General features: G+C 36.6%; 1 protein-coding gene across 3 annotated transcripts in view; it reads left to right on the top strand.

The window, feature by feature from the left end:
• The window catches only part of THEMIS (thymocyte selection associated), a 216,115-nt gene that overhangs the window by 1,104 nt on the left and 197,452 nt on the right, over window positions 1-17,559 (top strand). The window lies entirely within an intron of this gene.

Raw genomic sequence — 17,559 nt, 5'->3', positions numbered from 1 at the left:
CACACACAAACAAACAAATGGTCTGCCAGGTATGGTAGAATGGTAGAAAGAGATGGGTATAAAGCAGAGCCAGAGAAAATGCCAAGAAACATCTGAGGGGGAATAATAGGGGAAAGGTTAAGGGAAGGCTTATTGGAGGAAATGACATTGGAGTCAGACCTTGAAAGAAGGGGGGGAAGTTCAATACTCGGGATAGAGGGGAATCTATTACAAATGGGTTGGGGCAGGAGGAGTGGGAATTTGCATGAACAAGGGTATGAAAAAGAGATGAGTTTTATGACATAATAGGGGACAAAAATAGGCGACAAAAAGTACAATGGAAAGATCAAAACCCTGTGGAGGGCCTTGATCCTCAGGATCAAGAACTTTAGCTTTATTTAATATACAATGAGGTATCACTGAAACTTTTTGAGAAGAGTGATATGAAAATCATGGTGGCATAATAGGAAGGTTACTTGGGAATTAGTGTGGAAAACAGAATGCAGAGGGGATTGACTCAAAACAGGAATACCATTTGTAAGACCATTAGAATTGTCCATTAGAATTAGCATAGAGTAACTAGGGCTTTATCCCATAGTATTGACCTCCAAGGAGCACACATCCTCCCTTCAGAGGTTGCTGTCCTCATATCTGACTTTTTATTCCTCGTTGACCTGCATTGCTGCATGACATGACCATCCCCAAGCCATCAGCAACAGGATTTCATTACTATGGAATTCTTCTCCAGTGCCTGCCCTATCTATCAACCTCCTTGGGGATGAGGGTCAAATTCTCTGGCAGATGGGCTGTTCGCTCTCCTGGTATGATTTCACTAATGGTTAGACTCTATCTTGGCATTCCTTCTACTCGTCCCATTGCCTACTGAATTTGCCACAGGTAAATGTATCTGATGATCTACATGAGAAGTAATGGAACTAGGATGGCTGTCATGGGAGTGAAGACAAGTTAGAGGCAAGAGCTAATGCACATGTAATGGCAACAGGACTTGACATCTGGTTGGAGGAAAGATGTGATGATGAAAAAAAGAGCAAAAGTAACTCTAAGGTTATAAGCCTAAGTAACTGGAAGGATCATGGTGCCATTTCTACAGAGGGCCAATTGACTTGAATCTTATTCTTGGGTTAAAGTCTGTAATTATTTTTTTTTATGGGATGATTCCATAGTCACAGACCATACTTTTAACTCAAGGGGAATCATAGGTTTACAAATATAATTGGACAAAATATTGGAGGTAAACAACCTATCAATAAATAAACATTTATTATGTACCTACTATATGTCAGGTGCTATACTTAGTTCTGGGGATGCAAAAAAATGTGAAAGATAGTCCCGGCCCTCAAGGAACTTACAGTCTAACAGGGGAGATAACATGCAAACAAATATACAATCTAGTTCTTCATTTTTAATCTAGCCTTCATTTTTAAAAGTGAGGGAACTGAGACCCAAAGTGACTTTTGTCTAAATCCTACATGTATGAGGCAACAAAGCTGGAAATCACATCCAAATCCTCCGATTCAGCATGGTACAATGAATGAGTATCAGCTCTGGAGTTAGAGAATCCACATTTAAATCCTGCTTGTGAAGCTTACCACTTGGGTGATCTTGAATAAATCTCTTAGCTTCCCTGATCCTAGATTTCCTTATTTGAAAAATAAGAGTTTTGGACAGAAAGTCTGTAATCTCTCTTCCAGCTCTAGACTGACAATTACTCTAAATATAGTGTTATTTCTTTTGAACCATGCTGAGAGTGCAAAAATACAGGGTGACATGGGATCACTTATAATCCTCAGCAGCATAATACATAGCCCTTGGTCCAGAGGAATTTGTAACCCCATTGGAAAGTCCATGAGATGAAAAACAGAGACCCAGTTATTAATAGTCCAGATTCAGTTATTATTCAGTCATTTTTTCAGTCATGTCCCACTCTTTGTTACCCCTTTGGGGTTTTCCTGGCAAAGATATTGGAGTGGTTTGCCATTTCCTTCTCCAGCTCATTTTATAGGTGGAGAAATTGAGGCAAATAGGGTTAAGTGACTTGCCCAGGGTCACATAGCTAATATGTATTTGAGGCTGGGTTTGAACTCAGGTCTTCCTGACTCCAGGCCCCGCACTTTATCTACTGAGCCATCTACCTGCCCCAGATAGATGAAAGCTAAAAACTTAAAACAAGCATACAAGTTGAATTCAAGATCATGAGGCTAGGTACCAGGGGCAGCTGGGTGGCATAATGGATAGAACACTGGGCCTAGAATCAGGAACACCTAAAGTCAAATATGGCCCCAGACACTAACCACACTACTTTATTTTTATCCCTATTACATTTCATCTTGCTATAGGGAATCCACATTAGAACTTAAATTGCCAAAGAGCTGAATGAGAAATTGAAAGCAAAGCTACTATGCTGAATTGGAATTTAAATTAAGAGAATTGTAACAAAATTTATCTTTAATTCTTTCAACTGAGAAACAAAGTGGTTGATCTTAAAGGCCCCCTTCTCTCTCTCTCTCTCTCTCTCTCTCTCTCTCTCTCTCTCTCTCCACCTGTTATTTTATTTATGTAGGAAACTCCTGGCATGGAATTTCCCTCTATTAATTTGCAGTGCAGCCAGTTCTCTCTAACTTGACAGTCTTAAAGAGTTATCTGGGTACACTGAGTGGTCAAATGACCTGCTTATTGTCACACAGCCAGTATATTGTCAGAGGCAGGGCTTGAACCAGGTCTTTCTGACTCTAAAAGCAGCTCTCTATTCCATATGCTATGCCATCTAACCAGAATCTCTTATAACTCTGAAAATTTATGACAATAACCAGAATGATACCTTATTATGGACGGGGAAGGAGAAAGGACAAAGACTGGAAATTTCCTTTTTCTGGACTAGTGGAACTTCTATGCCAGTCTAGATAAGAGAAAGTTGATGACATTCTTATATCCCTGGTAGAGTCTGACAACTTTCGCTCCTGGAGAAGTGGTAAGACATTCTTGATGAATTTTATGTCAAAGTGTCCTATCTGAGTTGCAAAATGTTCATGAGAATTTTAATGTTGGAAACTGTTTTTTGTGCCAAATTAAAGCCCACAACAAAATAAAATTATTTATTGAGTATCTGTTGATGGATACAGAACACTTTGAAATTTCTAAGAATTAATTGCTGCTAAGCAAATTATGGCCTATTAGAAATCAGCCTTATCAATGAAAATTGATAGAAATAATGCTTATTAAATGAATATTTATTCTATTAAAAGATACTCTGTTCATGAAATCTTTGTTATTTAGCCCCATGTTAACTTTCACAATTCAGAGAATCAACAGTAGTCAATATTTTTATATTTGATTCTACTTTGTGTCAATGAACAAGTTACCCCTCCCTCCCCCTCTTCCCTCGACATGCCAAGCTAGAATGCACTCCTTCTTCCCCTCTGTTTCCTGGCTTTCTGAAAGTACAGACCAGGTGCCACCTCACATCCCCAAACTTTTACTCATCCTCCCAGGCATTAGCATTCTCTCTCTCACGAAATTACTTTTATTATATTTACTTACTTGTATTCATATTGTATCCCCCCTTCCCACATTGAACATGAGCTTCTTGAAAACAAAGACTTCTATTTTTGTCTAATATAGGTCTTGACACACCATAAGTGCTTGATAACGTTAGTTGAATTTAATTTCCTGGATCAACTTTTAATTTCAAAATGTAGATATAGCACTAGGTACAATTTTTTTCTGCTTCAAGATATTAACAAATGTCAGCTGCTAAAGGCAAAAGGGAAGCCTCTGATACGATCTGGTAAAGACTAAAGGATGAGGATGCATTGATTCTATTTTAGCCCTCACAATAAATAATCTGACCACATCTACAAAGTGGATTGATGTCATAGGGTGGAAATTCCCAGTAGAGTATCCATGTATCTAGGCGTGAATGAGAACTCTGTGGCTCTGATTTGGTCCTATCTCATATTCTGTCATGGAATCTCCTTATGAAGACGTGGCTGAACAGAAATCTTATGCAGAACCATGGAGCATGTCAACTAGGTGATTTTTGAAGGGCCAAGCTATTTTTGAAAGATCAGAATGCTAAATTGCTTCTTTTTTTTCCAGAATAGAAATTCATATTTTTATGGTGCCTTAAGGTTTACAAAATGCCTTCCTCAGAAGGTGCCTGTGAGGGTAAGCATTCCTTTCCTTTTTTACAAATGAGAAAATTGAGGCCCCAAAAGGTTGGATGACTTATCTAAGGCTACACCATATAAAGGTAGGGGTTGAAATACGAATTGTCTAAGTGAAGCTTCCTTATTTCCTTTGCTGTTTACACATTTTCATGTATGACAGTCATTTTTGGATATATCCAATTCCACCCCCCATTACTCTAGAATAGAACCCTATATCATTCTGAAGGGAAAAAAATAGCTAAGAAAAAACACCTGATACAGTAACTATGTCTGAAATCATATGGCTCTGCTAAGAAGGGCAGTGAGCTTTATTATCAGTTCTCTGAGATCAATACATGTCATTGCCATTACCCAGTGTTTGACTTCTTTTTCTTATTCTTTTCATTTACATTATTGCAGTTATTGCTCATATTCTGAGCCTGCTTATTTTACTCTTTATCAGTTCATAAAATCTTGCCATGTTTCTCTGAATTCCTCCAGTTTCTTCACGGTAATATTCAATTACATTTATTAACTCATTTTGTTCAGCCATTCCCAAGTGATGAGCACTCATTTCTTTCTCAGTTCTTTGCTTCCACAAAAGGTGCTGTTATGAATTTTCCATCATATATTGAGCCTTTCTTTCTGTCTTTTACCTCTCGGAGTATGTGGCAAGTAATGGGATCACTGGTGAAAAGCTATCCACTGTGAACCATTTCACAGCTCTATACACAGTGTATGTTTGATTGTCTTACAGCTATTCTAACATTGATTGCTTCCATTTTGACATCTTTGCCAACATATGCAGGACTCTTACATTATGCTGCCTTTTCATTACTGAATCCCCTGCTGATTCAGAACAACCTAGAAGCTAAATTAGCTAAAAGGCAAATTTCCAGAAGTGTTTAATTATTGAAGGAGGAAGATAAGGATAAAAATGCCTCCATGTGACTTGTAAAGTTTTTGGAATTCTTTTAATTTATAGAATAATGGAACTGAAAGGGGCTTGAGAAGACCTGTAATGCTGTCCCCATTTTATATATGGAGACATCAGGATTTGTTCGAAGACACACAATAAGTCAGTAGAAAGACAAAGACCAGAACCTAGATGTCCTGACTCCCCAGGCCAATGTTCTTTCCACTACACTATATAATTTCTCCTTTCTGCCATTCAGGAGATAGTTTCTGATTCTAACTTAACTTGATGTCATAATTGTTAATAATACCATTGTCATCATTATCACTTTTTGCGTGATACTGTAATAGTGAAGATTATGGATTCTTCCGGTTACTAACATATTTTATTAAAATAAGGTTTTAAAAGATCATTAAAAATAATTTTAAGGTCAACCAGATTTAAAGATTTCCATCTCCTCATCTCAGTTAAAGGCTTTTTTTCTATTCTCATAACATATATCAATTGGATCTGAGGCTCTATAAGGTTCCACTTGAGTTAAATCCTGTCAGAGAGCTTCAGAAGATTTTACCTTGACAGATAACTGGCACAGGAGATTACTCCTGGTTGCCAATCTTCTTTCTCTTTGCCTTCCATATTGATTTGCTCATCTGAAAGCTTCTCCTGTTTATTATTGGAAGAACTGTTCTAATGGGTCATCCAGAGTTTTCTTCCATGTCAGGAGACTGAGGAGACTTCTTGCTTAATTATTAAGCACATTGGGGAAGGGTTTAGAGAGTTGTAGGAGTTGTAGTCAGAGAGACAGAGACATTGGGAAGAAGGAAAACAAAATAAACCCCACCTTGAATCCTAAAAATGAGGAGACATTTGGACATCCCTCAAGTACTATTGCTGTAAAGAGGGCTTCCAGGTAATGTCTGACCCCATAGGAAAATTCCATTATTATGGACCACCACTAAGCTTAAAAGGTATTTGGAATATGGAATGTGAGAGGAGATTGGAAAGGAAATGTTCTTTTTGCCTTTCTTTCTCTCATTTCTCTCTTTCTTCCACCCTTTCTTCCCTTATCCCTCCCTTCTTTCTCTCCTTTTTTTCTTCCCATCCTTCTTTCCTCATTCCCTCCCTTCTTTCCTTCCCCTTCCTTTCCTCCCTCCCTCCTTCCTTCTTTCCCTCCCTGTCTGTCTCTCTCTCTTTCTCCCTTCCTTCCTTCCTTCCTTTCTTTCCCTCTTAGGGACTAAGATTAAAAGTGTATTGTACCGATCAAGAACTTTTATAATATGTATGGACATAAATATGCATATATATATATATATAAAATAGATGTGTGAGTATATATATATATAGATGGCACAAGGGGATTTTAAAACATTATTGCTTAGTATGGTGGCTATCCTTAGTATATAATTTAGTATGTATGTATTTGTATACACACAATATCCATCTATTCCCCAAGTTATTCACTGTTTCATATATCTACTTGTGATTTATGACAATAGTACCCACCTACAACATATCCATTCTTAATGAGGGATTTGTTTCCATGATCTTTCCCCAAGATCTCTCTCATCAGCAAAGACATTTCTGTACTTTCCATTTTTAGACTCTACTCTCTCTATTATTGACAGAAACAACTTCTTTCTTACTCTCGCCATCTTGGCCTGATTCATAGCTCTACTCCCTCACCCTAAAGCATAACATGCTTAACATTCCATCTACTGCCTTTCTTAGAGTTACCCATTCTTTTGCCTTTACCTCATTTAGACCTTCCTGTGATTCTTTAACAATGTACACTTCCATTGGTGAACCTGAAAATATCACTGTCTAATCTTGGCATGAAGGGCTTTTAAATAATTTTGCTTAGTGTGACAGCTACTATTTATGTATAATTTGGTATGCTGCTATTATTGAGGCAAACAGAGAGGGGACCTGTGTCTTCCTTCCTGCCTGATCTCACCACTCATCAGCATGGAAGCTCTAACCTGCTCCATTTTTGACTTGCACTAGTTTGCCCCACATTAGGTAGTGCGGGGGTCCCCAGATACTGGAGGTTCATCATAATGGTGCTGAATTTAGTTAATGAGGACTTAATCAGCTTTAGTCCTCCTGCTGCTCAGAGCCCCCAGCTCAAGTGATCCACCAGCTTCTGCCTCCCCAGTTGCAGAGATTACAGGAGTTCATCACCACACCTAGAATCTTCCTTCTTTCGTTTTGAGTAACCATCTTAGAAACTGGCTTTCATTACATTCAGAGTGAGAAAGTACACATACTTCTTTGTCTTTGTTCTTTAAAACTCTTCCCAGCCTTGCCCTCATTTCAAGGCTAGCGAAATAGACCACAGGCTAGACAATGATAAAATTCTGCATCATTGCAATAAATGCAAGATAAATGCACCTGCAAGGCTAATGCAAATAGAAACTAGTGATTCATCTTAGGGCATGAAAGATGAAGCTCTGTAAAGCAAGGGGTTGCTTTCCCCTTCTTTACCCCTTTTTATTCATTTTTAATTTTTAATCCTAAGTCTAACGAACACCAAAAAGAAGGAATATTTCCATGTACAAAGTAGAACAGAAAAAGAGTATGCATATGAGTATAGCTTCACTTTTTTTAAAGTATATAATAAATTCCACATTTTGCTTCCAATGTTTTATTGCTTGTTCGTGTCACCTTCAGGACTTGCTTCAGTTCCCTTATGCTCATAGTACTGCAATGATCCATCTTTTCGTCTTTTGTCTTTTTTGGCAACACTGCCATCCTCTCACATCAATATCTCCCTCCCAATATAAAAAGAAAAACACAATCTTTATAACAAATAAGGATAATCAAGCAAAACAAACCCCTACTTGGTCAAAAATGTAAGTATAATTCTATACCTTAAGTCCATCCCTGACAGACTTGTTCTCTCAAAGAAGCCTTTCTCCTCTGGCTATATCAATGCCTGTATTTGCTGGGTTTCTAAATAATGCTTCTACTGACCAGGCTCAAAATTTCAATATATGGTTTCTGTTACAACAATGTTAATACATCATTAATTAAATGACTGATACAGAAAAGCCTTGATTACTTCAGAGAGATCCTGTAAAAACTTTCTTACCACCTACCCACAATTTTTTAAGTCACCCACATACCTGGGGTTAACTGGGCAACCCTTTATTTCCATGACTGTTGTATCTGTCAGAAGTATTGAGGGTACTCTTTTGTAATGGGAAGAAACTCTCAGAACAGTTATTCTAACAGGGCCTCCACCTGCTGAAAATCTCAGCTGCATGAAATCTCTAGATAATGTGAAGAAGGAAAAAAAAACAAGCAAACTGTGAACATATATTGCATGGATATTAATGGAGATCTGAAGAACAGTGTCATGTCTAAAAATCCCCCATCACCTCTTTACTCTCCATCCTTTAATCCATCATTTAAACCACTATCACCTAATACTTTCCAATGGTTAAATACTGTGGTGAATTTAGTCCATATTTTCCAAACCCTCAAAAAGGACTTGCCCCAGGGATCCTAAGGATAATGTTATTTTAGAGTCATAGAATTTAGTGTTTCAAAAAACTTTAGAACTATTCTAGTCCAACTACCTTATTCTACCTATAGATGAGAAAATTAAGCTCCACAGAAGGACCTTAATTCCAAGATCCCATAGGAAGTTAACATTACAGCCAGAATTTGAACTTAAATGTTCTGAATGCAAAGCTGATGCTCTTTTCCCTAAACCACAGTGATCCTTAGAGTTGTCTTTGGTTGGTCTATTAATCATGTCCAATCCTTTGTGACTCCATTTGGAGTTTTCTTGGTAAAGATACTGAAGTGGTTTGCCATTCCCTTCTTCATCTCATTTTACAGATGAGGAAACTGAGGCAAACAGGGTTAAGTGACTTGCCCAAGGTCACACAGCTAATAAATGTCTGAGTCCAGATTGGAACCCAGATCCTTCTCACTCCAGGGCCAGTGCTCTATCCACTGTACTACCCAGCTGCCCCGATCCTTATAGTAGTGAATCTTAACTACATTTCATTACTATTTACTAGCAGCTGTTTTGAGACTATTAAAACTTAATTATTAAAATAACTGAGTAAAAGAAACAAATAATCAGTGTGATACTCATGTTCATCTTTGGGTAGGGTTGCTCTATTCAAATTGGGGATATGAAACCATTCACTAGATGAAAGTAAAGCTTTGCCTCAAAGGTCTCTGAAACAATTTTACAAATACTGATGTTTAGTGAGTTATATATTGTGTGGTCATGCATTTTATGGATCCAGTGCAGGTTTGAGAATTTATATTGCAAATGTTTTCTCTGTTTTAATGCCAATATAATTATTTTATGGCTAATTGCATTTAATTATTTTTGCAGGCTTAATTTAATCAGAGGCACGGCCAGTAGAAAGTGCCAAATCCTAATTCTGAAGTTTAGCCTTCTATTTTCTCATTTTAGCATTTCATAGGCTTTAGCATTCCAACAAAAGAAAAACTTGTGCTTTTCCCCCATACCCATTTTTTTAGTGTCTTTAGTATGGTCCAAAATAATTTCAGATATATCAACTAGAACCAAATCAAATAGCAGCTCTTTTGGAATGGTGCCCTCTCTAGTGATACAAGATATTTTATTGAAAGAGCTTCTTTTAAATGAAATGATGCAGAGAGGTAGTTTTTCATGGAAAGTAATATCTCTAAAGCTGTATTGAAAATGTGAGTAAAGTTATTAAAATAATTCTATGTGATTTGTAGTTATCCTGTAATGAATTTCTCAAGCAAAAAGCATGATTCTGTGATGCTTCTTGGTGATGATTTTGGTCAGAAGGAGCTGTCTTGGTATTTCATCATAATCTATAAGTTCATTTGTCTAGCTCCTATTCACCTCCACCAATAAAGAATTTTAGGCATTTATATCTAAGTATTTCAATAAAAGAAAAATGTTCTCTATTGCTGGCATTTGAAATAGGTAATAATTTAATAAATATGCCTTTGAAGCAACAGTGTGAGATAGAGTGCTAAGAAGGCAGACAAGGTTCCATTTTGAAAAGTTGTTTCTTTGGGGAAAAAAAAATCCACTCATATTTGGCCCTTGTTGACTTGGTAATACTTGAAGATTTCAGATTTGATCATGTATCATAGATTGGATTTGGAAGGGACATTGGAGGTTATCTATCATTTTACAGATCACTGTCCAAACAGACAATAAATAGAAGGCAGGAAAAAAGCATTTAGTAAGCACCTATTACGTAGCAGGCACTATGCTAAGTACTTCATAAATATCTCATTTGATTCTCACAACAACCCTGTGAGTTAGGTGCTATTATTTCCCTCATTTTTACCATTGAGGAAACTGAGACAGAGATTGTGACTTACCCAGGGTCACACAGCTAGTAAATGAGGTTGGATTTGTACTCAGGTCTTGCTGTCTCCAGACCCTGAGCTCTAGCCACTGCACTACCAGCCTCTAGGTAGTTCTTATGGCAGAGACATGCCTTTAAGCCAGGCCATCTTACTTCAAATCCAGGACTCTTTTCACTGGACTGGATCTATGTTTTCAGGTGTCATCTTGTTTTGAGTAAGGTTTAGCTTTTTTTTCCCTTAAAAATCTTTTGAATCTTTTTTATCTTATTAGTCCTGATGCTTTTGCTTTAGGATAATTTTGCTGCCAAAACCATGTTAGGTAACTGTAATTAAAATCACTGGAAAAAAACAAGAAAATAAGGGTCCAGAACCTTAAAACTTAAATATATAAATGAACCTGAAAAGTTTTTTATTTTCTTTTAAATTTGAATTATATACAAAAGTACATGAAACATTTTTTCCTAAACTTTTTTTTTAAACTACGAATTGCTGTTTTGGGGAACAGGTGTGTAATAAACAAAGCAAGAAAACCTCAGATGAAATAATTATTGCTATATCATTTTCAACAGTGGTAGAACAAAATCAACCAGGAGTACACTTTCTACATTGTTGGCTTAATTGAAGATGTGCCAAAGACACCCATATTTGAGGACAATCGAGTATTCACATCTGCTATAGGGGATTCACACTGGATAATTTGCTGTTTATTTTAAGTAAGGAATAATCTTGTCTGTCCAGTGTGGACTTACATCAGGAAGTAGTTAAGACAATTGCAAATTTATATGTTTTTCTCCCTTGCATAATGATCCCACAAACACTGGCAATAAACTTTTCTTGTGCTTTCTTTCATGCACTATACTCTGGGGAAGGTGTGATTATGAATCTTCTTCCTAATAGTGACAGAAAGATAAAACAAATGTGGTATTAAAATTTGTTGGCTACCACTATCTATGGTCTATAATGATATAAAATCTGAACTACTGAGTGGGTATTTAGTTTTCAGCAAGTACAATTTCCTGGACAACTGGACAATTATCTGCTAGTGAGGAATATTTTCTAAAGTCAAAAAGAAAGTAAGAATGTGGCTTCTGGAATTGTGATGTTTGCTATATGTTACAAATGAAATTTATACTATACCATAGGTAGCAAAAACTTTGAAAATGGGTTAAAGGGCAAAACAAATACAGAAAATAAATCAGAACTAAAAAACTAACTTTGAAGCATTTCTGTATGCTCAAAATTCTTAAGTCTCTTGACATTTAAAATTTTGCATTATTCCACGTACAAATGTGTCTTTCCCCTTCTAAAAACTTTTTAGAATAAGTCTTTCTGTGTCAAATTTTAACCTGAAAATGAGGTTGACATTCACATTATCAACCAAGGCTTTGGCATAAACCTTCAGTTGAGAAAGCTATTTGAATAAATCTTATGCTTTTTTTTTTTAGTGAAAAAATGGAGATGAATTATTTATTGTTTGACAATGAGATTTTGCCTGAAGAAATAAAAGATCTACTCAGAAAAAGGAAGGGTGGCATCTACTAAGATATATATTTGGATTAAAGGCTCAAATTTCTTGTTTTTAGAGGAAAAATCTTAAAGCAGAGAGAATTCCACCATAACTAGACTGGGTTTGTTCACAGTACCTTTTTGCTAGTTGAAGAAAGGACACACTTAACTAAGTATAAATTCAAACCACGAAACAAAGTATTGATTGTTTTCTTCTGTTCTTGTCTTAATGAAATCAGAAAAAAGAATGTTACGGTAGATTCATGCTTTGCTCGTGCCAGGTTTACATAGCCTTGATTCCTCAGCTAATTCAGTCCTCAGATCTTCTACTTTCTTTTTTTTTTTTTCTCAAGTAGATAGTCCTGCACATAGTTCTCATTCTCCTGCCCTTAAGATTTTGACTTGGTCAATTCATCATAACTTTATTTTCCTTGAAATTGCAATTTAAGGCCAACTTCTTCCGAGAAACTATTCCTAATCTCACTCTCTAGCCCAATACATACCCTCTCCTTTTAAATGAATTTTTCTTTTTTATTTATCAGTCAATATTTTCCCTTCTATTAGCTAGCAACCTTCATATTTTAAGGATCGTAGATTTGGAACTGGGAAAGACTTTAGAGGTCATCTAATCCATCCCCCTAACTCGTTTCAGAACTGTGTCTAGTTTTTACTATCTACCACAAATTCCTATAGGTCACTGCTATATATTTTGTGTCGAGTTACAAACTATCTTCCTTGAATGAATAGCTGGTTACTGAAGCAAAAGCATTTGAAAAAATCTTATGTAATTACATTTACTTCTCATTTTGCCTTGGCACAAAATTCCATAAAAATAACAACTTATTAGATGATTAGAAAGGGTTCTCGATGCCACTTATTCTATTTTCTTCATGAAAATTTAATTACATGTCTAATAAGAGAAAGGCCTGTGTTCAATCATTGCCTCTGACATGTACTGGCTGTATGATCTTGGGGAGGTTATTTAACCTCTCAGTTCTCTGTCTAAGCAATTCTCTATGACTGTGAGCTGCAGAGAAGGTGCTGGAGTAGAGAATTTCTTCTTGAATTTCTTTATATCAGTAAACTCACAAGGCTGTTCCCCTTATGTCTCCAGTGTTAGTGACTGACGTGTTCATTTTTCACCTCCCTAATTAGAATGTGAGTTATTTGAAGGCTAGAAACAGTTTCTCATTTCTTTTGTATCCCACAAGAATCTAGCACAGTGCTAGAGTCTTAGAGGGTACTCAATAAATGTTAATTGATTTACCGTTACTATTTGTTTTTGAGTTATATTAACAGGAGCTATATCTTCTGAAACCACATCAGGATATATGGCATGGCAAAAGTTTTTTGCCTTCATTTGTGGGTTGGAAAAGTCTTATAAAAGCATAAAAATTAGATCACATTTAGTTATATATTCAATAAATCGCTTTTATTGAAAAGAACATTGCATGAAAAGAAATTGTTCTTGTTTTTGACGGTCAGTCATTCTATTGTGTCCAACTCTTCATGACCCCATGGATCGTACTGTCCATGGGGTTTTCTTGGCAAGGACACTAGAGAAATACAGTTTAAAAAGTTAATAAAATATTTATATTGTTGTCATTCTGTCTTTTATCTACTATTGATGGTCTATTGAGCTATTCATACTGGTTTGAATAACTTAGTTTTTTTATAATTATCTATTTTTATTTTCAAACTGTTATTTGCAAGTCTCTGAGTAATTCATATGGATTAATGAGAGATGATTCATAATTTCAGTGGTCACTAATGACTTTTCCAGTGCCTCAAAGATGTTAATCAGTGAATATTTCCATTTTTATCAGTAAGAGTATAAGTTTGCATATTTTTATTCAAGTCTTGGAACCCAAATGTTGGCATGATGAAAAATCTTTATATTCAGGCACCTGTGATCTATATGCTTTCCCTTGTTCTATTCTAGTAAGAAGTTTCTCTTTCAGAATGATGGATAAGTGCTATGTCAGAAGCATATAGCCACCTGAGCTATGTATTACTGTTATTCAGTTGTTTTAGTCATGTCCAACTCTTTATGACCCCATTTGAGGTTCTTTGGCAAAGATACTGGAGTGGTTTACTATTTTCTTCTGCAGCTCTTTTTACAGATGAGGAAGCTGAGGCAAACAGGATTAAGTGACTTGCCCAAGGTCACACAGCTAGTAAATGTCAGAGGCTGGATTTGAACTCAGGTCTTCCTGACTCCAGGCCTGGCACTCTATCCACTGCACCCTTTAGGTGCCCTGAGCTACATATACCACACTGTGAACACATGGTCCATTTTGAAGAAACAGAATCTTAGCCTTGGAAGGGATTTAGGCAGTCATTTACTTCAGCTCATACATGTCCCGCCGAAAAGAAAGCACACTACAAAATATCTATTTAGTGGTTATACTGCTTGAAATCCTTCAATGGGGGTGGGTTGGGATAGGGAGGAGGACACTATCTCTTGAGGCAACACATTCAATTTTGTAATATCTCTGTCAGGAAGCTTTGCAAATGAGCCAAGACAGATAAAGTGCTTTGAAAATATTAAAGTGCAATATGGATGTTAGCTATTATTATTGTGAAAACAATCTTGAATTTGATTTCTTTGCAACTTCTACACCTTGGTCCTGATTTTGTGCTCTGGGCCAAACAGAACAGGATAAATCTTTCTCCTACATGATACCCCTTCAGATATCTGAATGCAGTTATCATCCCACTTGCCTCCCTCCCACTCCAACTGATCTAGCTATGGCATGAACTCAGACTCCTTCATGTTCTGGGCTGTTCTCTTCAGGATATACAACGTCCATCTTAAACTGTGATCCCCATAACTGAACACTATACTCCAAAAGTGGCCTGACCGAGACAGAACTTTTCCTTCCTAATCCTGGATACTAAGTCACTTTTAATGCAGCCCAAGATTACATTTGCTTTTTGGGCTTCTATATCACACATTTGACTCATATTGGTTCTGTGGTCTACTAGACGATGAGATCATTTTTCAGACCACCTACTCTCTAACTGTAACTTCTCCATCTTGTTATTGTAAAGTTGATTTATTTGATACATGGATGACTTTGCATTTACCCCTATTAAACTTTATATCATTTGATTTAGCCCAGCATTCTAACCATTTAGAGTCTTTTTAAATAAGGGTGCCAGCTCTTCCTTCAAGCTGTGTGTGATCTACAAATCTTATGGGTGTGCCATCTACTCCTCTATCAAAGTCATTAACAAAAATATTAAAAGCCCAAGACCAAGTGGAGGTCCCTAAGGCACTCCAATGGAGACCTCCCTCCAAGTAGACATAGAACCACTTGACTCCTCTTAATTCAGCCATGATAGACTATTAATTTTTTTTATTAAAATCCAAGTATACTTTATCTACAGCATTGTCCTAGTTTTCTGCTGATAAATCAAGCTTCAATAGTCTTGCTAAGTGCTTAATGTGGTTATCCTTATAGGTAACAGTGTGTATAGTTTTGGAGGTGATGCCTTAACTCAATGGAAGAACAATAATCATTCAGGCACTATAGTTACTGCAGCAGTAAAACAGTCATCAGGGAATTTTAGAGACAAATTACTTTTCTCATTGTTTCTCAAATCACATCAGGGTTTGTCTCAATTTTCAACATTTGTAAAATTATCATCTTAAATCTGGAATGGTTAAGTGGAGGGAAGAGTTGCCACCACCAGCTCTGCTCTTCTCCCCTTATCCCCCTGGGCCCTCCCAGAGCCCATCTGGGATTTCTGGGCATCAGGAAGATCCACCACTCAGACTGGGGAAATCTACTTACTACTAGGCTTTCCCTGGCTTGGGCTGACCAGAACCCATGAGGTGGTTCAGCAGGAAGAATTCCCTACTCCTTTGTCTTCCTCTACTTGAGCTTGACTGCTCATAGGATTTGAATGAGATAGAAATCAACAACTTCATTCCTTCTAATTAGATGGAAGACCACCAGGATTTACCATCTGCCCTGTTACTATCTTCCCAGGATCCTCCAGGCCTTACTACAGCACTGCCTCTATACTCTACAATCATCGGGATTTAACTACCTATATAACCTAAGGACTTCTAGGCCTTACCATCCATGCCACTGCTGAACCCGTAGAATTTCTGGGCCTTTCTATCATCTCTGAAGCATAGCTTTCTTTTATACGATGTATCCTCCAATTAGAATGTTCAATCCTCGAGATCAGAGACTATCTTTTTCTGTATCTTCAGCATATTGCTTAGCACGTGGCACTTTTATTCATTCATTAAATCCTAATTAATTGTTTCTATTTATTTAAATAATAACAGCTTGCATTTAGCTACTACTCTAATATTTTTATAATACTTTATATACAACATTTCATTTGATCCTTACAATGATCCAGTAAGGAAGGTGTTACTACTCTCCCCATTTTGCAGATGAGGAAACTGAGGCTGAGAGAGATTAAGTGATTTACCAAGCATCATACAACTAGTAAGTGTCCAAGGTGTGAATCATACTAGGCCCTCTTTACCCCAAATCTAGTGCTCTATCTAATATGCAACATTGCCTCTCTAATAAATTTTCAGAATAATGTTTTGACTAGTCAGCAGGATCCTAGTGGTTATGGTATCCTAACAAAGAAAAAAATTCAAACTCTACTACTTTCTTTTTTTAAGCCTATTATATCTATTGATATTATTACCCATCAATGAAATAAATGATTTAGCAGTTTTAATGTTTTTACAATTACATGTAAAAACAATTTTTAACATTTGTTTTTTTAAAATTTTAAGTTCAAAATTCTCTCCCACTCTCCTCTCTCATTGAGAAGGCAAGCAATTTGATATTATACATGTGTAGTCATGCAAAATGTATTTCCACATTAGTCATGTTGTGAAAGAAAACACAGAACTCTTCCCCTCAAAAAAAAAACAACTCCAAAAAATGTTTAAAAAAGTATGCTTTGATCTGCACTCAGACTCCAGCAGTTCTTTCTCCAGAGGTGGATAACATTTTTCATCATGAGGCTCTACTACTTTCAGAAAAAGCTTGAACTTCTTTCTTCTATGCTGAAAGAACAGAGAGAGAATAAGTCAACAGCAAGATATAGTTTCCATCTTAGACTGTATTAATATGTATACTGTCTAGGATGATGGAGATAATTATACCATTGTACTCTTCCTTGGTTATACCACATTTAATACATTATGTTCAGTCTAGGGTGGCCCATATTAAGAAGGATATTGACATACTAGAGCATGACTGAAAAAGCATGATCAAGGTGGTGTGGAGTTTCCAACTAAAGACAAGTTGAAAGAATCAGGGATATCTAGAATGGAGAGAAAAAGACTTAGGGGGACACCTAATCCCTTCTTTAAATATATGGACAGCTGTCAGGTATAAGAGAAATTAGACTAAATATACATGACTTGTGGACAGAACTAGTGCTAAAGAATACAAGTTACAAGGAGGCAGATTAAAGATAAGTACAAAGAAAGGGTTTTTTTGTTTGTTTTTTTTTAAGAACTAAGAGCTTTTGGGGGCAGTTAGGTGGCACAGTGGATAGAGCACCAGCCTGGGATTCAGGAGTTCAAATCCGGCCTCAGACACATAACACCTTCTAGCTGTGTGACCCTGGGCAAGTCACTTAACCCCATTGCCTAGACAAAAA

This window comes from Vombatus ursinus, unplaced genomic scaffold, assembly GCF_900497805.2.
Source record: "Vombatus ursinus unplaced genomic scaffold, bare-nosed wombat genome assembly UNPS02006779.1, whole genome shotgun sequence".
Classification (NCBI taxonomy): domain Eukaryota; kingdom Metazoa; phylum Chordata; class Mammalia; order Diprotodontia; family Vombatidae; genus Vombatus; species Vombatus ursinus.
Note: the sequence above shows the minus strand (reverse complement) of the source record. Positions and strands in the feature narration are given on the sequence as shown.